The sequence below is a fragment of the Elephas maximus genome, chromosome 15 (genome assembly GCF_024166365.1).
Source record: "Elephas maximus indicus isolate mEleMax1 chromosome 15, mEleMax1 primary haplotype, whole genome shotgun sequence".
In the NCBI taxonomy this organism is placed as follows: domain Eukaryota; kingdom Metazoa; phylum Chordata; class Mammalia; order Proboscidea; family Elephantidae; genus Elephas; species Elephas maximus.
The window spans coordinates 54,459,310-54,486,963 of record NC_064833.1 but is presented as its reverse complement, the minus strand read 5'-3'; the positions used below and the strand labels follow the sequence as shown (position 1 = coordinate 54,486,963).

General features: G+C 36.4%; 1 protein-coding gene across 1 annotated transcript in view; it reads left to right on the top strand.

Annotated features, from left to right (window-relative positions):
• Positions 1-27,654, top strand: part of CNBD1 (cyclic nucleotide binding domain containing 1) — a 393,584-nt gene that overhangs the window by 354,445 nt on the left and 11,485 nt on the right. The window lies entirely within an intron of this gene.

The window sequence follows — 27,654 nt, the reverse complement described above, 5'->3', positions numbered from 1 at the left end:
AATATTAAGCCTTCCTAATCATAACTAGTAGTCCCTGGGTGGCACAAACAGTTAAGTGCAGAACTACTAGCTGAATGAATGGTTGGTGATTTGAGTCCACCTAGAAGTGACTTGGAAGACAGGCCAGGTCACTGATTTGAAAACCCTGTGGAGCAGTTCTCCGCATACATGGGTCACATGAGGCAGAAACAACTGGACAGCAACTAACAATGATCATAACCGTGATATAACATCATCTGTATCTGTATAGAAATGTATGTATCCATTTATTCTGTCTTCCATATCACCTAATAAGATTAACAAAAATGTTTTCTTTGACAAATTCCTTCATATATTTTATCAAATTTATTTTAAAATACTTGATACCGTATTCTCTAATACTGTTGTAAACAATATCTTGTCTTTAATTAGCTATTCTAGTTTGTTTCAGGTATGTAGAACTGCCATGAACTTTAATTTTTAATTTGATAAGATTTCTAATTTAAATATTTAAAGCTATATATTTCCCATGAAGTGGCACTTAGACTGCATTACATAGCTTTTTGAATGCGATGTTTATAATTGCATTGTAGTTTTTATTTTAATTTTCCTTTATAATTTCTTCTTTATCCCATCATTTATTTTCAAAAAGTACCCTTTAATTTTTTAAAATATACAGAGACATTAAGAAATTTTTTTTTGTTGTTTTTAATTTTTAACTTATTTGGCTTGTGATGGTTAGAAATCATGATGTGTTAAAACTTTGTTTAAAACTTAATCTCTCTGTATGGCCTAGTGCATGATCATACCTGAAAAACCAAAACCAAGCATGTTGCCATCAAATCAATTCTGCTCATAGCGACCCTATAGGACAGAGTAGAACTGCCCCATAGAGCTTCCAAGGAGTACCTGGTAGATCTGAACTGCAAACCTTTTGGTTAGCAGCCATAGCACTTAACCACTGTACCACTGAGCATCCTTATATACGTACATATATATACACACACACACATACATATATGCATACACACATACAGCTGTAGCACTCAACCACTATGCTACCAGGGTTTCTGCATGTATGTACATATATGTGTGTGTATATATATATACACACACATATATTTACATATATATACACACATACATACGTTGTTGTTGTTGTTAGGAGCTGTCGAGTTGGTTCCGACTCATCACAACCCTATGTACAACAGAAGAAAACAGTGCCCAGTCCTGTGCCATCCTCACAATCATTACGCCTGAGCCTATTGTTGCAACCACTGTGTCAATCCATCTCATTGAGGGTCTTCCTCTTCCACTGGCGCTGTACTTTACCAAGTATGAAGTCCTTCTCCAGGGACTGGTCCCTCCTGACAACACGTCCAAAGTATGTAAGACATAGTTCCACCATCCTTGCTTCTAAGGAGCATTCTGGTTGTACTTTTTCCAAGACAGATTTGTTCATTCTTTTGGCAGTCCATGGTATATTCAATATTCTTTGCCAACACAATTCAGAGGCATCAATTCGTCTTTGGTCTTCTTTCTTCATTGTCCAGCTTTCACATGCATATGATGTGATTGAAAATACCATGGCTTGGGCCAGGAGCACCTTAGGCTTCAAGGTGACATCTTTACTTTTCAACACTTTAAAGAGGTCCTTTGCAGTAGATTTGCCCAATGCCATGCGTCTTTTGATTTCTTGACTGTTGCTTCCATGGGCGTTGATTGTGGATCCAAGTAAAATGAAATCTTTGGCAATCTTTTCTCCATTTATCATGATGTGGCTTATCGGTCCAGTTGTGAGGATTTTTGTTTTCTGTGTGTTGAGGTGTAATCCATACCGAAGGCTGTGGTCTCTGATCTTAATCAGTAAGTGCTTTAAGTCCTCTTCACTTTCAGCAAGCAAGGTTGTATCATCTGCATAATGCGGGTTGTTGATAAGTCTTCCTCCAGTCTTGACGCCCTGCTCTTCTTTCATATAGTCCAGCTTCTCAACTTATTTTCTCAGCATACAGTTTGAGTAGGTATGGTGAAAGGATACAACCCTCATGTACACCTTTCCTGACTTTAAACCATGCAGTATTCCCTTGTTCTGTCTGAACAACTCCCTCTTGATCTATGTGCAGATTCTTCATGAGCACAATTAAGTGTTCTGGAATTCCCATTCTTTGCAATGTTATCCATAATTTGTTATGATCCACATGGTCAAATTCATATATATATATATGTAAAAAGCCTATAATTATATATATATATATATAGGAAACCCTGGTGGCGTAGTGATTAAGTGCTACGGCTGCTAACCAGAGGGTCAGCAGTTCAAATCCGCTAGGTGCTCCTTGGAAACTCTATGGGGCAGCTCTACTCTGTCCTATATACATATAAATATATATATATATATATTTATATACACCCTATTTTTAAGCAAATAACGTGTGCCTTCTGCATTTGTTTGCTGGCCGCGCCCTCCCCCCAGGTACCCGCATAAGAGTTGCCATGCCAATTCTCTTCCACATGTTACTGTAAAAAAAAAAATTAGCATGCAAAAATACCGGGGGGGGGGGGCGCAGCTGGCAAACAAACGGAGAAGGTGTGAGTTACTTGCATGAAATTTGGTATATACATAGTGAAACCATCACCACAGTGAAGATCTGAACAAATGACCACATCTTACACCCACAAATGTTTCCATATTCTCTGTTTATATTCATCACTCCTACCTCTTCCTGGTCTTCATCTTAGGCAACCGTGACCTGCCTTCTGTCACTAGAGTTAATATTTTCTAAAATTTTATATAAATGGAATCATAAAGTATGAGCTCTTTTTCATCTGAATTATTTCACTCAGTGTAATTATTTTGAGATTAATCTATGTTGCTATATATCAATAGTTCATTCATGTTGTTTTTGTTGTTGTTGAAAATATACACAATAGAACATACACCAATTCAACACTTTCTACATTTACGTTTCAGTGATACTGATTATATTCTTCAAGTTGCACAACTATCCTCGCTCTCCTATTTTTGAATTGTCCCTACCAATTAACATGAACTCACTGCCCCCTACCCTAACCTTCTTATCTAACCTTTTGAGTTGCTGTTGTTAATTTGATCCCACATAGTTCTGTAAAAGAGCACAATGCTCAAGACAGATATTCTTAACTAATTAAGCCGAACTACTGTTTCATTTAAAGAAGACTTGAGGGGATATTTTTGGTTTAAGGTTTAAAGATTATCTCAGGGCCATAATTTCAGAGGTTCATCCAGCCTCAATAGCTCCAGAAAGCTGGATTCTATAAGAATTTGAAATTTCTGTTCTACATTTTCTCCCTTTTGATCAAAGATTCTTCTGTAGAGTCTTTGATCAAAATGTTCAGTAATGGTACCAGACACCATCCAGTTCTTCTGATCTTTTGGCAAAGGAGGCAGTTGTTCATGGAGGCAATTAGCCGCACGTTCCATTTCCTCCACCTATTCCTGACTGTCTTTCTTTCTCTGTTGCTCCAGGCCCTATGCAATGGACTAGGGGGTAGAACAGAAGCACAAAACACGATTTTAGGCCCATGTACTGGGATGTCCCATAAAACCATGACCCTAAACCTCCAAACCAAGCAACCAAATCCCATGAGGTGTTTGGTGTTTGAGGTTCATTTTTATGGTGGGGTAGTATTCCATTGTACGGGTATGCCGCACTTTATCTGTTCACGTGTTGATGGACTTTTGGGTGGTTTCTAGCTTTTTGCATTACAGATAAAGTTGCTATAAGCATACATGTACAAGTCTCTTATGGATACATTCTTTTCTCTTATCTCTGAGGAATCAGTGTCTTTATTGCCTTATAGACTTGTTGCCTACTGTCCTGAAAATCATTGTTTCATATATTTTGTTCGGTTTGGTTTTACTTTTGGTTGTTTTAGGCAGGATGGTAAGTCCAGTCCCTATTATTTCTTCTTGGCCAGTATCAGAAGACTTTTAGCTTTTTAAGAAAATTTCTGCTTTTGATCTTTCCTTATTTCCTCAGGTATGTTTTGTCAATCCACTTCACTAAAACATTCATTCATTCCTCTGGCACATATAACTTGCTGTTTATTTCATGCTTTATATACAGCTGTTCTTGTTTCATCTTTTTGTTATCTTGCTTATCTTTTAAACCATTTTACTAGGCTAATTTAAAAATCTCAGCCATTCTTTAATGATACTTCTACTTAAAATGGAGTTTGTATTCCATGATGTTTTTATTTTTAAGTAACTGTGCAATTCAAACATCTCATTATTGTGGTCTGCGAGCTCCTTTCTTCCAGACTAGCCTTCTCCACCTGGTAGAGCCCAAGGAGAAATAGCAGACCTTGTTCGCTTTTAGCTCCTATGAGCCCAGAATACTGGGTCAGGGGTAGATGAGTGCTAGGTTGGAGAGCCCAGATACCAAGAAATCATAGTCAATGATTGTCTATCTCATAAAATAATTACTTAGTTCAGGATTTTACCTTTTCTCTTTCAGGGAAAAATACCATAGAAAGACACATCTCTAGATTATAATTCATTACCCCCAGTTTGGAGCAGAAGGAGTGGAAAGCAATTAGCTCCATTTGTTTATCTCACCTTCCTTACAAGCACAGAGTGTGCACTTCTGTGCACTGGTTTTACTACTGAGACACCTAGGGTAGAGCCTTGGGTGCTTCAGGTTTGGAGGCAAGCGATCCATTCCAAGTCAAAGGTGGGCAAGAATTTGAAGCAAGATTCCAATGGTTCCTTTCCATTTTTATTGTCTTTCATGCCAGCCAATCTGATTCCTGCCCTAGAACAAAGCCAGTACCCCTCTCCATAAACATACAAGTTGAAAATAATGCCTAGTCACCTCAAGGTTTCTCAGTTTCCTCTCTATAGTACTTCTTGGTTTGATCTTTTGGGATAGAACCTGCCACTGGGCTATTTCAACATATTGCTTATTTAGTTGTATACTTATCCTCAAAATATATATTCTGTTCTTTTATGTTTGTGTTTTTACATAGTGGTATTTTTCTTTATAACCTCCAAATATTAATTCTTTGTCATAATTTACATAAACTATTATCCTGCTTTCTAATTTTGCAAATCAAATCTAAGATGAAACTCACTCTTTTTTATTGATTTACATCTCTCGGATTTTTGCTGCAGTTTAAGATCTCTTTGTTTACTTATTAGCCGTTCAGTTCCCCCTCTTCCTGAATTGTTTTTCATTTCCTTTGCTTGCTTTTCTATCAATTTTCTGATTATTAAGGGTTATTGATACTTTTTTTAGAATAAATACATAGGAGTTATATATCATACTAAGCCAACTGAACATGTATATAGTTTTTTTGTTTGTTTGTTTTTAATATAAACCAAACCAAAACCATTGCTATTGAGTCAATTCCAACTCATAGTGACCCTATTTATAGGACAGAGTATAACTATCCTGTAGGGTTTCCAAGGCTGTATGTTTTAGGAAGGAGCCTGCCACTTCTTTCTTCCACGGAGCAGCTGATGAGTTCAAACTGCTGACCTTTCAGTTAGCAGCTGAATGCTTAGCTACTGTGCCACCAGGGCTCCTTTTTTTATATATACATATTGCTAAATATGTTTCTATAAATATGTATCAATTTTTTAAACTTCTGTCATTGGGAAGTATTATCATTTCACTGTCATTACCACCATTCAAAATTACATGTTTCTAAACTATTTCTAATATTTTAGACCAAAAAAGGTATTTCATGATTCTAATTGTTTTTGTTATATTTTAATTTGGCTTTTTTTTTCTCCACATATTCTTATCAATCATTTGAATTTTCTCATTTGTGAATTAATTTAAGCCAGTTCATCATTTATCTTTTATATTCTTACTAATGTGTACTTTTATTATATATGCTAGTAATGTATCTTACTAGTAATATATATTTTAGAAGCTCTTTGTTTATTAAACAAGGGATGTTTATATTATTTTTCCTGTAGTCCAGAAATTTAGGCTAAGCCTCAAAATAATGGAAAATGAAGATAAATAACCAAATTATAAGACCAGGGAGCCACTAGCAGTGGGTAGTCAGCCACCTCTCCTCAGGGCTTAACGAGTGGTGTGAGAATAGCCTTACTCCTATATCCCTCCTCATCTCCCCATAGCCCTGCCCCTCTTGCCTCACCAAACTAAAAGGAAGAAATGCAAGGGCAGGTTATAGCCATTATCCCCCGACCTGCTGGTTGGACAACTACTTAAGTAGCAGGTCTGCTAATCTTCCTCTGTGCACATAAGCAGTGGAAAAGATTATTATAGAGAGTGGATAAAGTGTAGCAGCAGGAAAGCTGTCTAGATGTTCAACATTCATCATGATTAGGGTGCATGGATTTCCTGTGTTATATGTACACAAAAAATGTAGACAGCATTGAGTCATCTCGCCCAATTCGTCCATCCAGGAAAGCCCACTAAATAAAGGGTGCTAACAACAGAAGACCTATGGTAGGATGGATCAGAGCCTTAAGTCTCCTTCAGTAAGTAAATACTACTGCTCCATGAGAAAGCCGACCACAAACAACAGAGAGAGGGCTATGACCTTGTCTCTCTATCTCCCCCAGACAAACAGTATAGGAGCTAGATCTTAGAGATGCCTCCACTCCAAGCCTAAACCAGTTGCCCTCGAGTTGATCCCAACTCATGGCGACCCTGTGTGTGTCAGAGTTGAACTGTGCTCCATAGGATTTTCAGTGTCTGATTTTTCAGAATTAGATTGACTGGCCTTTCTTCCAAGGTATTCTGGGTGGACTTGAACCTCCAACCTTTTGGTTAACAGCAAAGTTCGTCAACCACGTGTACCATCCAGGGACTTCATGATTCTGGTGAAGGGTAAGGGGTAGGGAGGAGGAGAGTAGTTTTGAATCAAGTTTGAGAGTAAAGTTTTAAAAAGAACAGATCTGAATTGTAAAGTCCAGAATGAGACTGTTCTGATAATAAAAATGTGAATGAAAAAGTATGGAACTTGGTTAAGATAGCTTTGAGGAAGTTATTATTTAACAGGAAAGTGAGGTTCAGCAGAGCATTTCTAAATTTAGCATACTTATTGTATACAAATACTTTTGTTGTTGTTGTTGTTTTTAATGTGGAAGGTTTGGATTTATCACTTGTTCCCCCCCCCTTTTTTTTTGTCAGAAATATCAAACATTGGCCCTTGCCACATTTCCAGACCTATTTTATATACAAAATAATATCTCAGCCTAGCCAATCTATCGGGCCATTAATATGTTTGAGATGATTAAGAAGGAGGAAAAAAACCCAAACACAAAATATTTTAAATTATGTGAGCCAAAAGAATATAGAATTTGGAAAGGGTGTATTTTTAAAATATATTTTATAACTAATGGTAAATAATGTATGTTTCTCAATCTTAAAATATAAATCTGAAAATGCTTAAACTTAACAAAAATAAAAAAACTTAGGAGGACTTAACACACTGTTCCTTAGACTAATATGGGATTCAAGTTCTTTTTGGCAACTGTCTTGAAAAATAATGGCAGTGTTGGTTACACTATCTATTGCATTAGACAATTTGTGATTATACTGAATAAGTCCAAAAATAACGTTATTTTTCCACTGCTTTGCAAAAGATATAAATGTGTGGTGCTTATGTTTATACGGTTTTGAAAAATATTTATCCTCCTTAAGGAAGAATGACTGTTCAACTAGATGATCTTTAAAGCCCCTTCCAGCGCTAAAATGCTATGGTTCTTACCAATAAACATACCTAGGTGAGGAATAAGTTCTGTCAAACTAATCTAATTCTTTTTTATGTTAGTGACAAAGTTTATATATCAAAGAGAAGTTTTGGATGTAATACTTCTTGACTTTATTCAAGATCTTTTTGAATTTTTATCAGAAAATTTAGAGAATATAGCTCAAATTATACTTTCATTACCTGGGTTTAAAATTAGTATGCTTTCCAAATCATACTTCTGCATGTTTTGATCTTATTTTAGGAGCGTATTTTGGATGAAGTTCCAGAGGGATTTGGTTAATTATTGTACCGCTTCATAGAGGTTAGGATTAATCCTCAACAATCTGTAAAATAAGTAAAGCTTGTTTCTGGCTCTATTTTCTCTGTTACCACACTAAATCTTCATCCTTTCGCTTCATATGCTAATCAAGCTTGACTGTAAGAGATGTGTGCAGTAATCTGGGCCTGTCCTGTTCGTTTCATACAATCAAAAGTCCTCCCATGTATTATCCATTCCAGCTTTGGCTGGTTGGACAGTGACAACCTGAAGGTGGCTGACCTCTCTAGTCAACCTGTTTCACTGTATATCATGTGTGTAAGAAAAACGTGGTAAATTAACTTGACATCAATGAAATGTTCATGCATATTTTACTTGTTTATGTCAGTATGCTCCAGCTTTTTATACATAAGATTTGATGTATTTACGTGAACAGAGAATTATGAAAAATTTGAAGTAATCAATTTAATTATGGAAGATAAGCTATGGCAATATAATAATAAGGAGAGGAGAGAAGAAGACGACATTGAGTCATCCCACCAAACCAAAAGCAGAGTGAGTCAGACACAGACTATTACTTTGAAGTCTACCTAATGGAAGTTCGAAGTTCTAGATTTTTTAATGCTAGTCTCTTCCAGATCAACTAAATCTACAGGTATCAAAACTCATTGTCCCAAGGGAAACTTGAGCGTCCCAGAATCAGATTTATGCCTAGATGTGCCTGAGATCAAGGTTGTACATACGACACCTTCATGGAGTTTGTTCTGGATTTTCCTCTTCTTTTTCAAGTTTCTTAAGGTGGAACTCTAGATTATTGACCAGACTGTTCCTGTCTAATAAAAGCATTTAATGTTATATATTTCCCTGTAAGCACTGCTTTACTTGTGTCACACACATTATATTTTGTATTTTTATTTTTGTTCAGTACAAAATATGTTCTAATTTCCCTTGAGATATTCATTTTGACCCATGATGTATTTCAAAGCATGTTGTTTATCCTCCTAAATGTTAAGATGCTTTCCTGTTATCTTTCTGTTAGGATTTCTAGTTTAATTCCATTTTGATCAGATAGCATACTTCATATTTTTTAATCAGTTTAGATTTGTTCAAGTTTGTTTTATAACCCAGGTGGTGATCTATCTTGATATATTGTCTGTGCGCACTTGAAAAGACTGTGTATTCTGCTGTAGTTGTGTGTTGTGGTTGTGTTGTCAGGTACCATTGAGTTGGCCTCGACTTATAGTGACCTTTTGGATAACAGAATGAAACATTGCCCAGTCCTGCACCATGTTCATGATTGGAGTCCATTGCTTTGGGTATTGTGTCCATTGAAGATTTTCCTTGTTTTCTCAGACTCTCTATTTCACCAACCATGATGTTCCTCTCTAGTGATTGGTTTTTCTTGATGACTTGTCCAAAGTAAGCAAGCTGAAGTTTTGTCATCTCATTTCTAAGGAAAATTCTGTTTGTATTTATTATAAAACTGATTTGTTCATTTCTTCTCTCAATCCACAGTATAGCCAATATTCTTCACCAATACTACAGTTCAAATGCATCAGTTCTTCTTCTGTCTTCCTTTTCCATTGCCCGGCTTTCATATACCCAGTCCCAGCGCCGTGGAGTCAATTCCGACTCATAGCGACCCTATAGGACAGAGTAGAACTGCCCCATAGAGTTTCCAAGGAGCGCCTGGCGGATTTGAACTGCCAACCCCTTGGCTAGCAGCTGTAGCACTTAACCACTACGCCACCAAGGTTTCCAGCTTTCATATGCATATGCAGAATTTAAAAGACCACGTATGACTTGGGTCAGGTGCACCTTAGTCATCAAAGTGACGTCTTTGCTTTTTAACACTTTAAGGAAGTCTTTTGCAGATTTGCCCAATGCAATACGTCATTTGATTTCTTGACTGCTGCTTCCGTGGACGTTGATTGTTGACCCAAGTAGAGTGAAATCATTGGCAACTTTAATTTCTCCACCATTTATCATGTTATCGGACCATTTGTGAAGATTTTGTTTTATGTTTCAGGTGTAATCCATACTGAAGGCTGTAGTCTTTTACCTTCATCAGTAAGTGCTTCAAGTCATCTTCATTTTCAGCAAGGAAGATTGTGTCACATGCACATCACAAGTTGTTAATGAGTCTTCCTCCAATCTAGTGCCACATTCTTCTTCAGGTAGTTCAGCTTCTCAGACTATTTGTTCAGCATATAGATTCAATAAGTAAAGCAAAAAGATCCAACCATCCTGCACAACTTTTCTAGCTGTGAATCATGCAGTGTCACTTTGTTCTTTCCAACAACTGCCTTTTGAGCAATGTACAGATTCCACAGGAGCACAATTATTAAGGGCTCAGAAATTTCCATTCTTTGTAATGTCATTCATCATTTGTCATTCATCATAATCCAATGTTTAGTTGAATCCCTTTGCATAGTCAATAAAACACAGATAAACATCTTTCTGGTATTCTCTGCTTTCAGCCAAAATCCATCTAAAGTCAGCAATGATATCCCTCGTTCTATGTCTTCTGAATCTGGCTTAAACTTCTGGCAGTTCCTTACTGATATATGGCTGTGGCTGTTTTTTATCATCTTTGGTGAAATTTTGCTAGCATGTGATATTAATGATATTATTTGATAATTTCCACATTCTGTTTGATTACCTTTCTTTGGAATGGTCACAAATATGGGTCATAGTTGGTTGTAGTGTTCTGTAAATGTCAGTTAGATCCACTTGGTTGATGGTGTTGTTTATTCTATATTCTTGCTGACTTTATGTCTGGTAGTTATACTACTGAGAGGAGTATAGTCTAACTATACCTGTGGATTTATATATTTTTCCTTTTAGTTCCATCAAGTTTTGCTTCATGTATTTTGTAGTGCTTTTGCCATGTGCATATGTATATAAAGGATTGTTATGTCTTCTTGGTGAGTTGACTATTTTTTCATTATGTAATATAACTTTTAATCTATTTTTTATTTATTCAATAATTTATTCAATATTAGTATAGCCACTCCAGCTTTCTTTTGATGAGGTTCACTCTGAGTTAGGATTGAGTCAATGGCAATGGATTTTTTTTTTTTTAAAAAATGTTAGAAATGAGGTTCTTGTAGTAGCATAATGGTTGAGTCATTTATTTTTTCTCTGTTCTGACAATCTCTCTTTTAAATGGTGTTTAGATCATTTTCCTTTATTCTATTTTTTTTAAAATTTTATTGTGTTTTAGGTGAAATTTTATAGCTCATGTTAGTTTTTCATAAAAAATTTATACACATGCTGTTTTGTGACATTGGCTGGAATCCCCACAAAATGACAGCACTGTCCCCCTTTCCACCCCAGGTTCCCTGTGTCCATTTGTCCAGTTCCTGTCCTTTCCTGCCTTCGTGTCTTGCTTTTGGGTAGGAGTTGCCGTTTGGTCTTGTATATTTGATTGAACTAAGTAGCATGTTCCTCATGTGTATTATTGTTTGTTTTACAGGCCTGTCTATTCTTTGAAAAGTTGGCTTTGGGAGTGGTTTCAGTTCTGAGTTAGCAGAGTGGGTTTCTCCACTGTCTGTCAGACCAGTAAGTCTGGTCTTTTTTCATGAATTTGAATTTTGTTCTACATTTTTCTTCTGCTCTGTCTGGGACTTTCTGTTTTGATCCCTGTCAGAGTGGTTGGTTGTGGTAGCCAGGCACCATCTAGTTCTTTGGGCTCAGGCTGGTGCAGGCTCTGGTTCATATGATCCTTTAATCCTTTGGGCTAAGTATTTTCTTGTGTCTTTGGTTTTCTTCAGTCTCCTTTGCTCCAGAGGGATGGGACTGATAGATACAGATTAGATGGCCGCTCACAAGCTTTTAAGACCTTAGACACTACTCACTGAAATAGGATGTAGAATATATTCTTTATGAACTGTTATCCAGTTGAGCTAAGTATCACCCAAGACTATGGTCCCCAGACCTCAGCCTTAGAAAGTCAGTCCATCAAGGTGTTTGGATTTATCTAGGAGACTTCTATGCCTTTGTTTTGGTCAAATTGTGCTGACTTCCCCAAATTGTGTTGTCTTTCCCCTCACCAAAGCTGACACTTGCCTACTATCTAGTTAGTGATTTTCCCTTCCTCTCCCTCCCCACCTGCCCAACCATCAAGTAATTTTTTTTCTGTGTGCAAACTCTTACTTGAATTCTTATAGTAGTGGTCTCATACAATATTTGTCCTTTTGTGACTGACTTACCTGACTCAGCATAATGTGCTCTAGATTCACCCTTGTGAGATGTTTCATAGATTCATTATTGTTCTTTATTATTGTGCAGTATTCCACTCTGTGTATGTTCCATAATTTGTTTATTCATTCTCCTGTTGATGGGCATTCAGGTTGTTTCCATCTTTTTATTTTTGTGAATAGTGCTGTAATGAATATGGGTACGCATATGTCTATTCATGTGATGGCTCTTATTTCTCTAGGTATATTCCTAGAAGTGGGATTGCTGGATCGTATGGTATTTCTATTTGTAGCTTCTTAAGGAAGCACCATATCATTTCCAAAGTGATTGTACCATTTTACATTCCCACCAGTGATGCGTAAGAGTTCCAATCTCCATGCAACCTGTCCAGCACTTATTTTCTGTTTTTTTTTTTTACTAGTGCCAGTATTGTCCGGGTGAGATGGTATCTCATTGAGGTTTTGATTTGCATATCTCTGATGGCTAATGATTGCGAGCATTTCCTCATGTGTCTATAAACCACCTGAATGTCTTCTTTAGTGAAGTGTCTGTTCATATCCTTTGCCCATGTTGTTGAGGTGTTAGAGTATGTTGTAGATTGTAGAGATTACACCCCTGTCGGATATGTCATAGCCAAAAACTTTTTCCCAGTCTGTAGGTTTTCTTTTTATTTTTTTTGTGAAGTCTTTCGATGAGCGTGTTTAATTTTTAGGAGCTCCCGGTTATCTAGTCTCTCTTCTTGTGCTTGTGCATTGTTAGTTATGAACTGTATACTATTTATACCATGTGTTAGGGCTCTAGTAGTGGCCCTATTTTTTCTTCCATGATCTTTATCATTTTAGGTTTTATATTTAGGCCTTTGATACATTTTGAGTTAGTTTTTGTGTGTGGTGTGAGGTATGGATCTTGTTTCATTTTCTTATAGATGAACATCCATTTATGCCAGCACCATTTGTTAAAGAGACTGTCTTTTCCCCATTTAATGGACTTTATCAAATAGCAGCTGCTCACATGTAGATGGATTTATGTCACAGTTCTCAATTCTGTTCCATTGTCTACGTGTCTGTTGTTGTACCAGTGCCAGGCTGTTTTGACTATCATGGCTGTATAATAAATTCTAATATCAGGTAGTGTGAAGCCTCCCACTTTGTTCTTCTTCAGTAATGCTTTACTTGTCCAGAGCCTCTTTACTTTCCATATAAAGTTGGTGATGTGTTTCTCTATCTTGTTAAAGAATGCTGTTGGAATTTGGATCGAAATTACATTGTATTTGTAGATTGCTTTGAATAGTATTGACATTTTCACAATGTTAAGTCTTCCTATCCATGCGCATGATATGTTTTTCTGCTTATGTAGGTCTCTTTTGGTTTCTTGCAGTAGTGTTTTGTAATTTTCTTTGTATAGGTCTTTTACGTTCCTGGTTAGATTTATTCCTAAGTATTTTATCTTTTGGGGGGCTATTGTAAATAGTATTGATTTGCTGATTTCCTTTTCAAAGTTCTCTTTGTTGATGTAGAAGAACCCAACTGATTTTTGTATGTTAATCTTGTGTCCTGCCACCTTGCTGAAATCTATTAGTTCCAGTAGCTCTTTTGTGGATTCTTTGAGATCTTCTGTGTACAAGATCATATTGCCTGCCAATAGGGATAGTTTTACCTCTTCTTTACCAATTCGGATGTCCTTTATTCATTTTCCTTGCCTTATTGGCCTTATTGCTCTAGCTAGGACTTCCAGCAGAATGTTGAGTAAGAGTGGTGATAAAGGGCATCCCTGTCTGATTTTCGTTCTCAAGGGAAATGCTTTCGTCTCTCTCCATTTAGAATGATGTTGGCTGTTAGTTTTGCATAAATGCCATTTACATGTCAGGGAATTTTTCTTCTATTCCTATTTTGCTGACAGTTTTTTTTTTTCTTTTTCAGGAATGGGTATTGGACTTTATCAAATGCTTTCATACAGAAGTTGAGATAATCATGTGATTATTTTCCTTTGTTTTATTTACGTGGTGGATTCCATTGATTGATTTTCTAATGTTGAACCATCCCTGCATACCTGGTGTGAATTCCACTTGGTCACAATGTATTATTATTATTATTGATATTCCGTTGAATTTATTGGCTAGAATTTTCATTCTGCGTCTGTGTTCTGCATCATGTAGTTTTCTTTTTCATGATGTCTTTGCCTGGCTTTGGTATCCGAGTTATGCTGGCTTCATAGAATTAATTTGGGAGAATTCCTTCCTTTTCTATGCTCTGAAATAGTTTGAGTAATATTGGCATGAGCCCTCTTCGAAAGTTTGGTAGAATTCTCCAGTGAAACCCTCTGGACCAGGGCTTTCTCTTTTTTTTTTTTTTTGGCGGGGAGGACGGGTAGTTTTTTTTTATTACCCCTTCAGTCTCTTCTTTTGTTACCGATCTCTATAGTTTTTTACCTCAGTTTGTGTTAGTTTAGGTAGGTAGTGTGTTTCTAAAAATATGTCCATTTGCTCTAGGTTTTCAAATTTGTTGTCATACAGTTTTTCATAGTATTCTGTTACGATCCTTTTTATTTCAGTTGGATCTACTGTAATATCACCTGTCTCATTTTAATTTGCTTCCTGTCCTGTTTTTCTTTTGTCAATTTGGCCAATGGTTTGTTGATTTTGTTGGTCTTTCCAAAGAATCAACTTTTGGTCTTGTTGATTCTTTCAGTTGTTTTTCTTTCTCTATTTCATTTATTACTGCTCTAATCTTTATTATTTCCTTTCTTTTAGTGCCTGTGAGCTTCTCTTGCTGTTCTCTTTCTATTTGTTCTAGTTGTAGGGTTACTGTTTTGATTTTGGCCCTTTCTTCTTTTTTCATGTCTGTGTTTATTGCTATAAATTGACCTCTAAGCACTGCTTTTGCTGCATCCCAAAGATTTTGGTAGATGTATTTTCATCCTTGTTCGATTCTATGAATTTTTTTATTTCATCTTTGATGTCTTCTATTACCCAGTAGTTTTTAAACAAGGTGTTGTTCAGTTTCCATGTATTTTTTGTTGTTGTTTTTTTCCATTATTGATTTCTACTTTTATGGCATTATGATCAGAGATGCTTTGTGTTATTTCAAAGTTTTAGATTTTGTTGAGGCTTGCTTTTGCAGCCTAAAATGTGATCTGTTCTGGAGGATGTTCCATGTGTTTTGGAAAAGAATGTATACTTTGCTGCTGTTGGGTAGAGTGTTGTGTATATGTCTATGAGGTCAAGTTGATTGATTGTGGCATTTAGATTTTCTGTGTCTTTATTGAGTTTCTTTTTAGATGTTCTGTCCTTCACGAAAAGCAGTGTGTTGAAGTCTCCTGCTATTATTGTGGAACTATTTCTCTTTCAGTGCTGTTAGAGTTTTTTTTTTTTTTTTTTTTTTGTATTTTGGAGCCCTGTCATTGGGTGAGTACATATTTATTATGGTTCTATCTCCCTGGTGTATTGACCCTTTAATCATTATGTAGTATCATTCCTTATCCTTTATGGTTGATTTTGCTTTAAAGTCTATTTTATTGGAGATTAATCTTGCCACTCCTGCTGTTTTTTGGTTATTGTTTGTTTGATGTATTTTTTCCATGCCTTGAGTTTTAGTTTGTTTATGTCTTTGTATCTAAGGCATGTCTATTGTAGACAGCATATTGATGGTTCCCAGTTTTTTATGCATTTTGCCACTCTCTGTCTCTTTACTGGTACATTTAGGCCATTTACATCCAGTGTAATTATTGATATGCATGAGTTTGCAGTTCTCATTTTGTTGTATTTTTGTGTTTGTGTGTGGTGTGATTGTTTCTTTGTTCCACTTAATTTTCTGTGCTGAGTTCTTTTTTATGGATTTTCTTTTCATTTCTTTCATCATTGCTGATTTTGTCTTTGCTGAGTCTTTATGTTTTTGTTCTTTTTTATTTTGATGGGTAGGTTAGCTTCCTTTGTTGTTACCTTGAAATTTACTTTTATGTTTCTAAGTTTAAACCAGTCTTTTATTTCTTGATATTGCCTTGACATCATATGGAAGTTCTATGACTACCCCGTTTATTCCCTCTTTTCTGTTTTAATGTTGTTGTTGTTGTTTACATATTGACATCTCTGGTTCTGTATTTTCAGCCTTTCAGCTTTGACTTATTTTTTGAGAATTTCCTATCAGGATTGGTATCCGGTTGATCTGTCCTGTGTCCTAGTCTTGGATTGTTGTTTGATGTTGATTTTTCTAACCAGAGAACTCCTTTAATATGTCTTATAATTTTGGTCTGGCTTTTACATATTCCTTTACTTTCTCTTTATCTGGAAATGACCTAATTTCATCATCATATTTGAGAGACAATTTTGTTGGATATATAATTCTTGGCTGGCAACTTTTTTCCTTCAAGGCTTTATATATGTCATCCCATTTCCTTCTCACTTGCACGGTTTTTGCTGAGTAATCGGAGTTTAGTCTTATTGGTTCTCCTTTGTAGGTGACTTTTCATTTATCCCAGCTGCTCTCAGGATTCTTTGTTTGTCTTTGGTTTTGACAAGTTTGATTATGATATGTCTTGGTGACTTTCTTTGGAAAGTTATCTTGTATGGGGTTCATTGAGCTTCTTGGATAGATATCTTCTCATCTTTCAAGATATTAGCAAATTTTCTGCTAACAAATCTTCAGTAGTTCTCTCTGTGCTTTCTGTTATCCTCCTCTGTTCTGGAACTCTGATCACTCATAGATTTTTTCTCTTGATAGTATCCTACATAATTCTTAGGCTCTATTCATTTTCTTCATTCTTTTTTTCTGATTTTTTCTCAAACAAATTGGTGTCAAGGGATTTATCTCACATCTCACTAATTCTGACTTCCATTGTCTCAGTTTGGCTTCTGTTACCTTCTATTGAGTTGTCTAATTCTGAAATTTTATTGTTAATCTTTTGGAATTTTATTTGCCATTTTTGTATGGGTCTTAGCAGCCTACTTATTCTGTCATTTTATTCTTGCATTGTTTTCCTGAATTCGTCTATTACTTTGTTTGTTCCTTGTTTTTTGTGTGTGTGTGTTTTCCCAATCTCCTTGATCTCTTTGTATATTAGTCTTTTGAATTCTTTATCAGGTAGCTCCATTGCCTTATCTTCCTCCAGAAGGCTTTTGGTTCATTATTTTGTTCACCTGCTGGAGCCATCTTGTCTTGCTTCTTTGTGTGATTTGATATTGACTATTGTCTTTGAGGCATCAAGAAGTTATTATATTTATTTTTTGTATATTTGTTTACTGTGCCCTGGATTTTTGTTTTGTTTTGATATATCCAACTAGGCGAGGCATGTATGCTACTCTGATCGTTACTCTGTCTACGTTGAAAGCTCTCATCTCCTGTCTCCGGGTGGGTGGAGCAGCTACAAGGTACCCAAGCTCAGAAGTCTGTTCTTGCGGGACTGCTGAGAATGTAGGTGGTGTTTTTGTTGAGGTGATATATCTGTCCCACTGGTCACCTGGCCATAGGTGCAAGGGGTATTCTCCCTGGTCATTGGGTTCAGTGTTGTGTGTGCGCTCCACTTTGCTGCATGGTTGAGGCAAAGGTGCCCAAGTCATTGATCCCTGAGTGTGTAGCATGGAGACTCTTATCTACAGTCCTGGGCAAGCAAGGCTGCATAGGGGTGTTCACAGAAGACACAGGTCTCTATTTGCAGTGGGGGGTGATGCCAGGGATTAGGCAAGGGACTATTAACCGCCCCTGGGTACCCGGAGGGAGGGTTTGCCCCTGTCTGCTAGAGCATTTAGGTGGGTTGGGAGGTAGGGCACCCAGTTCTTGGGCCCCCTGTGCCATTGGCTGGAAATATGGGAGGGGGTGCCGCTGGTTCTCAGGCCCGTGTCATGGTTGGCTGGATGGAGTGAGTGGTACTACTGACCCTCAGGCTTCTGGTGTCTGTGGTTGAGGACCCTTCTTAGGGGGCAGGGCAGTGTTGAGTGCCACACATCTACAGCTCCTACTTGGCTGCTGCAGGTGAAATGGGCTTCAGCTGACAGCTGTGCCTTCTGTGCCAAGTTGGCCTGCTAGGCACTGATGCAGGTGATTAGTGGGGGTGAAGGGTGCTGCAAGTCTGTGAACACCCGTGCCAGAGGCTGGACTAAGGGACAGGTGCCTCAGGCTTGGGTTGAGAGCTATAGGCTTAAGGGGCAGGGTGGTGTTGAATGTCACAGATCTGCAGCTCCCATTGGCTGCTGTCTGGGAAAATGGGCTGCAGGTGGGAACTCTGCCTGCCTTAAGCCAGTGTGTATATGCTGTGGTGATTCAGCTAGTCAGGCAATGGCGTGGGTGATTGGAGGGGGTGGAGGCTGCTGCAAGCCATGGACCCCTTGTGCCAGTGGCTGAGCAAAGCAGTAGGCGCTTCTGGATTGGGCAGTGAGTTCCTGGCTTAGGGGGCGTGGTGATGTTGAATACTGCCAGATTGGTGTCAGAGCAGATAGGGGGCTTGGTAAGGGGGAGGGAGTGCTCCTCTACCCTTGGAGTTCTGGCAGCAGTGGGCTGGGTTGTAATATGCATGGTGGGTTAGGAGCATGACTTAACTTTTGCAGGTCTGGGATCACACCTGTTTGATTCTGGAGGTATATGCAGATTCACTTCTGTTTAGCTGCACCAGATGGGGTGGGTTTTGGCTTGGGATGCTGCTGCTTGCCTCAATATGTCCACACTGTGCAGGTTGGACTAGCAGGATACAGACAATCTGGCAATTCCAAATTCTTTGTTTCCGCTGTTTTTGAATTGTCCCTTCTTCCACCCATCACTTAGTCTGATTTTTCGTTTTTGTCTTTGATGCTTAGGGTTCCTAGGTTTTCATATATATCTGAGTCACTTGTTTTTTGGGGGCCTTTGTTGTAAGAGGGACAACACAAAGCATCTATTACTTCATCTGGGTCCTCCACCTTTTTTTAAAATTATTGATGTGTTTGAATTTAGATTCAACATTTTATTTTTTGCTTTCTCTGTATTCTTGCTATTTAAAATTTTTCTCTTTCCCTTTCCTGCCTTGTTATTTATTGACTTTATCTCTGCATAATTTATTTAGCAGTTACTCTAGAGATTACTATATTAAATACATAACTTTTCACTGTCCACTTAGAATCAATATTTTACTAATTTGTGTTGAATATGGAAAACTCACTCTGAGTCCCTTTATGCTTCCTCATTATGTTATAATTGCCTTATATGGTTATATCTACATACATCCACACCCTCGTCAGACAATGTTACAGTTTTTGCTTTCAACAATCAAACATATAAAGAGCTCAATAGGAAAATAATTATCTATTATATTTACCCAGATATTTACCATTTATGTTGTTCTTCTCTCAGACCTGAGATTCAAAGTATTCTTCTGATATAATTTTCTTTCAGTCTGTAGAACTTCCTTAACATTTCTCTGAGAACATGTCTGCTGACAATGAATTCTTTTTGTTTTTCTTCATTTGAGAATGTCTTTTACTTCACTTTCATTCCTGAAGGATAGTGTCACCGATTGTAGTATCCTAAGTTGACAGCTTTGCATTTTTTTTTTTGCCCCTCCAGTACTTTAAAAATATCATGCCACTTTCTTTTGTCCTTGTTGGTTTCTGATGAGAAGAATTGTTGTTCCCTTAAAATAATGGGTTGTGTTACTCTGACTGCTTTCAAAATATTTTCTTTGCATTTTGTTTTTAGCCATCTGTTAACGATTTATCTGAGTGTGGATTTATTTGAATTTATCATATTTGGGGTTTGCTGAGCTTCTTAAGTTTGTATGTTTATGTCATTTGCCAAATTTGGAAGTTTTTGGCCATCAATTTTTCAAAAAATTTTCAGCATTGTGTTTTCTCCTCTCCTTTGCATCAGTGACTTTAATGTAGGTCTTTTGTTATCATCTCACCGGTCTTCGAGACTTTGCTCATTTATCTTCTTATCTTTCTATTGTTCAGATTGGATAAATGTTATTGATATTTTATCCATTCATAGAATCTTTCCTCTGTCATATTCATTCTGATTTTGAGTACATCCAATCAGTTTTTTTGTTTTTTTTCAGTACCAAAATTCCATGTGGTTCATCTTTAGAACTTCTAATTATTTGCTGAGATTGTCTATCATTCCTTTCATTTGAAGAGACTTTGGCCTTAGTTTTTGGCACATTTCTTAAAATAGCTGCTTTAAAGTCTTTGTTAGATAATACCAAAATCTGTATCATCTCAGGATTGTCCTCTGTGAACTGTTCTTTCTCATGTTAACTGAAAATGTTCTTTTTTTTTGCATACCACACTATTTTGTATAATATGTTATGCATTTTCTTCGGTAACAGCTTCGTTAAGTTATAATTCACGTACCATACGATTCACATATTTATAGTAGACAATTCAATGACTTTTCGTATATTTGCATAGTTGCGCAATCATCACCACAGTCAGTTTTAGAACCTTCTTAATCTCAAAAGAAACCCTTACTCTTTAGAATGGATGTTGACCTCTGCCCCCTAGCTTTAAGAACCTACTAATCTACTTTTGGAAACCCTGGTGGCATAGTGGTTAAGTGCTACAGCTGTTAACCAAGAGGTTGGCAGTTTGAATCCACCAGGCGCTCCTTGGAAACTCTATGGGGCAGTTCTACTCTGTCCTATAGGGTCGCTATGAGTCGGAGTCAACTTGACGGCAGTGGGTTGGTTTGTTTGTTTTTTGGTAATCTAGTTTCTGTCTCTATAGATTTCCCTACTCTGGACACTTTATTTAAATGGAATCATGTAGCATATCATAATGGTTTCAGAGTTCATCCATGTTGTAAAATGTATCAGTGCATCATGCTTTTTATGATTATCCATTCACTAGCTGATGGACATTTGGGTGCTTTCTACATTTTTGGCCATTATGAATTGTGCTGCTATGAACTTTCGTATATAAACTTTTTGTGGGCATATGATTTCCTTTCTCTTAGATATATGTACCAAAAAGTGGAATTGCTATTATCACATTGTAACTCTGTATTAAACTTTCTGAGGCACTGCCAAACTATTCCAAAGTGGCTGCACCATTTTACATTCCTGCCAGCTGTGTATGAGTTCCAGTTTCTCCACATCCTCATCAACATTAGTTATTACCTGTCTTTTTTATTATAGCTGTCCCCATGAGTGTAAAATGGTATCTTATTGTGGTTTTGATTTTCATTTCCCTGATGAATAATGATGTTGTGCATCATTAGTACTTATTGGTCATTTGTTTATCTTTCTTGCAAATGTGCCTATTCCAGTCTTTTGCCCATTTATTAATTATGATATTTGTCTTTTTGTTGTTGAGTTGTAAGAGTTCTTTATATAGTCTAGATTTATGTTCCTTATTTTTTTTATTAGGTATATGATTTACAAAGATATTCTCCTGTCTATGAGTTGCCTTTTTTAGTTTATTACTTATTGATATTTTCCTTTGAAGCACAAATTTTCAAAAAATTCAAGAAAGAACCGTTTATCTATCCTTCTTTTATTTTCCCTTTGCTTTTGGTGTTATGTACAAGAAAATATTGCCAAATCCAAGATAATAAAGATTTACCACTGTGTTTTTTTTTTTCTAAGAATTTTATAGTTTTAGCTCTTGCATTTATGTCTTTGATCTATTTGGAGTTAATTTTTATATATGGTATGGGGTAGACATCCAACTTTATTCTCTTGTATGTGATTATCCAGTTGTCCCAGCACCATTTGATGAAAAGACTATTCTTTCATCATTGATTTGTATTGTCACCTTTGTCAAAAATTGAATGACCAGACATATCAGGGTTTACTTCTGAATTAAAAATTCAATTCCATTGATCTTTATGGCTATTGTGCCAGTACCACAGTTTCAGTAACTGTGGCTTTGTAGTAAGTTTTGAAATCAGGAAATGTGAGTTCTTTAACTTTTTCTTTTTCAGAATTGCTTTGGCTATGCTAGCTCCCTTGCATTTTCATGTGACTTTTAGAATTAGCTTGTCAGTTTCTACACGGCTGTGATTCTGTGAAGCATTGTATCGAATCTGTAGATCCATTTGAGAAATGTGTCTGTCTTAACAAAATTAAGTCTTTCAATCCATGAAACTGGAACATCTTCTCATTTATTTAGATCTTTATTTCTATCAATAATGCTTTATAGTTTTCGGAGTATATGTTTTGCATTTCTTTTGTCAAATACATTCCTAAATATTTTGTTCTTTTTGGTATAATTATAAATTGAATTGTTTACTTAATTTTATTTTTAGGTTGTTCATTTCAAGTGTATGAAAATGCAATTGATTTTTGTATATTAGCCTCTCATCCTACAAACTTACTGAACTTGTTTATTCTGTGAATTTGTTAGTGGAGTTTTTAGGATTTTGTATATATAAAATCAGGCCATCTTCAAAGAGGTAGTTTTATTATTTTCCTTTTAATTTTTTATTTCATCCTCTTTCCTAATTTCTCTGGCTAGCATCTCCAGTACAATGTTGAAAAAAAAGTGCCAATACTCAATATCCTTGTCTTTTTCCTGAACTTAAAGGAAAAACATTTAGTCTTTCCCTATAAGGAGCCCTGCTGGCTCAGTGGTTAAAAGCTAAACTGCTAACCCAAACATCAGCAATTCAAATCCACCACCTGCTCCTTGGAAACCCTATGGGCAGTTCTACTCTGTCCTATAGGGTCACTATGAGTTGGAATCAATTCAACAGCAACTTTTTTTTAATTGGGTTGAGGAAGTTCTTTTCTATTTCTAGTTGGTTGAGTGATTTTATAATGAAGGAGTAATGAATGTTGACAAATGCTTTTTCTGTGTCCATTGAGATGATCATTTTTTTTTTTAATTTTAAATCCTTTATTCTTTTGATATAGTATATTGCAGTAACTGATTTAGGGATATTAAACCAACCTTGCATTCCTGGGATAAAGCTAACTTGGTTATGGTGTATAATCCTTTTTTATAAGTTGGTGTATTTTGTTTGCTAGCATTTTCTTGGATACTTTTGCATCTATATACATTATAAATATTTGTAAGTTTCTTTACCTGTGATATCTTAGTCTGGTTTTGGTATCAGTGTAATATAGGCTGCAACTAATGAGTTGGAAAGGCTCTCCATTTTCTGTTGTTTTTGGAAGATGTGAAGAACTGATACTAATTCTTCTTTAAATGTCCGGTAGAATTCACCAGTGAAGCCATCTTGGGCTGGGCTTTTCTTTGTAGGTATATTTTTCTTTAATGATTTGATCTCTTTACTTATTATAAGTTTATTAATATTTTCTATTTTAGCTTGAGTCAGGTTTTTTAGTTTGTATCCTTTATCGGAATTTTTTCCATTATATCTAAGTTATCTAAATAGTGGCATGCAATTCTGTACTTTTATAACCTCTTTTTGTTTCTCTCAGCTTGGTAATTATGTCTGCTCTCTCATTGCTGATTTTAGTAATTTTAGTCATCTCTTTTTTTCTTATAATCTAGCTAAAACTTGATCTTTTTAGAGAATTAGATTTTGGTTTCATTGATTTCTCTATTTTTTTATTCTGTATTTATAATTTCCATTTCAATCTTTATTATTTTGTTGCTTCTGCTTCATTTGAATTTATTTTGGTCTTCTTTTTCCAGTGTTTTAAGATGGAGGCTTAAGTTATGGATTTGCGATCTTTCTAATACAGGCATTTGCAGCTGTACATTTTTCTGTAAGCATTGTGTTAGCTGCATCTCTAAGTTTTGGTATCTTGTGTCTTCATTTTCATTCATCTCAAATTATTTTCTAATTTTACTTTTGATTTATACTATGAACCATTGTTTATTTCTGACCTACAGAGAAGAGTGACCACAGAATACTTCAAGAATTTTAGGGCTCCCTTCACAAATTTATTCCTCATAGTCATGGTGAAAAGTGTCTTCTGAACCTTTCCAGGGTGGGTTAGCAGATCTTACATGATAAATCCACTCTAACAACCCAATTTCCCTAAGCCTTTGGATACCACCAAGGCATTTCAACTTGATTTAGTGAAGCCCACCTTTAGGCCCATATTTTAGCCAGCCAACCAACCAACCAACCAAGCTGTTGGAACCCTCGAGCTATAGCACTGAATCCAGAATCTCTGCTTAGTGGGCCCATATCAATTATTTCATCCTAATCCAACTTTGTGCTCCTTCCAGCATTATCTTACCCTCTTAATGTCCATCTCCACACACATTCTCTAGATTTCTGTTTGTATAAATTAGAAAAATTATGAATTCTTTTGGAGTGTATTCACCTCCTCATGGGTCACACTTTGTACCTCACTTTTCAGGGCCTTCTGGGGCTTGAGTCACTTACAGATCAAGAACTCTGCAAAAATAGTGAACTTCCCCCAGAAATATCTATTACACCAACTTGATGCCAGACCTTTAGTCAAGTTTCCGAATGAAGAGGTTAGTAGTGTGGCAGGTGGCTTCAATTACGCTTTAACATACCCTTTCTTTTTGGAACTTGCACCTTGCTGCTGAATTTTGTGGAAAATTGACATCTGAACTTGAGAGAGTTCTGAGAAAGTCAATGCTTATAGAGAGGAGAAAACAAAGATAATGAAAGAATCTTGGAACAAGGCTTTTTTTAAAGCAACTTAAAGAAGAGTCAACAAAATCAAGGTGATAAAAATAAGACTGGAATGTGCACAATACAGTGTTAACAGAAATCAAAGAAGAAGAGCTTGTCAGGAGGGAGACGCTACCTACCCAACAGTGTAGAGAACATGAAGGATATTGCCTGAAAAGAGTAGCATTTAATTTATATTCAGAATGATACTAGTTACCTATTAGAAACCCTGGTGGCATAAGGTTAAGTGCTACAGCTGCTAACCAAAAGGTCGGCAGTTCGAATCCACAAGGCATTCCTTGGAAACTCTGTGGGGCAGTTCTGCTCTGTTCTGTAGGGTCACAATGAGTTGGTATCGATTTGATGGCAGCAGGTTTGATTTTTTTTTTGGTTTTTAGTTACCTACTAATTGCTCAAGAGAGCAATTTCAGAAGTGAGGTAGTAGAGGAGGAAGCAAAGCAAAGGTAGTAAATGAATGCCTGGTGTGGAAATGAAGAACAACACAACTGGAGACCACTGAAAAGGTGATGAGCTTCATGTTGTTGTTAGTTGTTTTTCACATTGTTATAAATACCTTGCCTATGGTAGTAATAAAACCACAGGAAATGAATGTAATTCTCTTTCCCATTAACAATACTTGTAGTTTTTACCTCATGTAAATGGAGCTCAAAAAGGCACTCATAAATAAAATAACCTATATGAGCTCCATTTGAGGAAAAAAAAAAAGGTGCAAGCACAAAATAATTTCACCTCCTACTAAGCAAAAACAAAAATTACAAGATATAAGAAGAAAATATTCCAGAATTTTGTAGTCACAGAGAAAATTGCACTATTTTAATATGACTTGAATAAAAATCCTGAAAGCTTCTTAGAATAATGACACATCCCAAAATTAAGTCCAGATTTTACACCAGATGAACAAAAAATCATTGGGCGTACGCTATTGGCATTACATGACACTGTGGTAGATGTTCTTTTAACTCCAGGGGGTGGGGGGGGGGACTAAAAATATGTATATATTTGAAACCTAATACTATTAACTCTCTTAGAGTTGCTTTACTTTTCATTATTTACCTTGCCAAGTTAAACTATAGTTTAGGCTTTTGAAAGAACAGGATCAATAAATTTTTGTGCATGATAGGAGACATGTAGCAATTATTTAATTTAATTAAATGCTTTAACATTACTTTTGTTTCAAAAGTTGCAGTATTAGATTGGAGGGGTAATAAGAACCAGTTTTTGAACTTGGCAAATGACTTACATTTTCAACACCTCTATAAAGTATTCTTAAAAATATTTCTGAGACTATTTTCAGTGGTGTCTATAAACACATCTTAAGTGATCGTAATTCTGGAGTTTCTGACAGAGGGTAATTATTTCATCAAAGAGTTAAAATTCCTTACCATCTCCTTTAGATCAATGATTGATTAGCAGGATTTCCAACAACAGAAGTAATTGTCTTTTGGTTCATAGCACATGTGTAGTATGTATGGATGGATGTGGTGCGTGTGTATGTAACTCAAGGAGCGTTTTGATGGAGAAGTAATAAAACAACAGTAATAGTAACTCAGAGCCTAAATCTTAAAACCAGTTTACTTTTATACTGATGCAGTGGTTAAAGGGCTCAACTGCTAACCAAATAATTGGGGGTTTAGATCCACCAGCTGCTCCATGGGAGAAAGATGTGGCAGTTTGCGTCTGTAAAGATTACAGCCTTGGAAACCCTATGGGGCAATTCTACTCTGTCCTACAGGGTGGCAGTGGCTATGAGTTAGAATCGATTTGGTGGCAGGGGTGATACTATGCTTCTGCTAGAGACTAATTATGAATTAGCCTTTTTTTTTTTTTAATTCTGTTAGAAAATGCTTTTTTTCATGTAAGTATGAAGACAATATATATTCAACGTGCACATTTTCAGAAGACAAACGAGTATAAAGTTTATATAACCTGTAATTATACTCCTGGAGACATCTACTATTATGGCTATACCCTATATTTTGCTATGTTTTAAAATCAAAAGCTAATAGCATTGCATATTTTTAACCAAAGTTGACTAACATAGAATTACTGGTCATTATATCGTGAGCCTTGGTGGTGCAGTGGTTAAAGCACTGGGCTGCTGAACAAAAGGTTGGCAGTTCTAACCCACCAGCTACTCCATGGAAGTATGTGGCACTCTGCTCCCATAAAGATTACAGCGTTGGAAACCCTATTGGGCAGTTCTACCCTGTCCTACAGGGTCACTATGAGTCAGAATCAACTCTATGGCAATGGGTTTGGGTTTTTTGTTTGTTTGTTTTTATATTATAAGCCTATACATGTCATTAACTTTTAAGTACTATGACTTTTGTTGTTGTTGGATGCCGTTGAGTCGCTTCTGACTCATAGAGACCCTGTGTAGAACAGAACAAAATATTGCCTGGTCCTGCGCCATCCTCACAATTGCTGTTATGCTTGAGCCCATTGTTGCAACCATGTTGTCAATACATCTTGTTGAGGGTCTTCCTCTTTTTTGCTGCCTCTCTCTACTTTACCTAGCATGATGCCCTCCTGGGTCTGATCCCTCCTGATAACATATTTAAAGTATGTAAGACACAGTCTTGCCATCCTTGCTTCCAAGGAGCATTCTGGTATTCTGCTCGCTCTTCTGGCACTCCATGGTATATTCAATATTCTTCACCAACACCATAATTCAAAGGCATCAAATCTTCTTTGGTCTTCCTTATTCATTGTCTGGACTTTGCATGCATATGAGGTGATTGAAAACACCATGGCTTGGGTCAGGGCACCTTAGTCTTCAAGGTGACATCTTTGTTTTTTTAATAGTTTAAAGAGGTTTTTTTTCAGCAGATTTGCCCAACGCAGTGCATTGTTTTATTTTTTGAGTGCTGCTTCCATGAGTGTTGATTTTTAGTGGCAGTATGTTTTATGGGTTATTATAATTCAGTTAACCATTTCCCT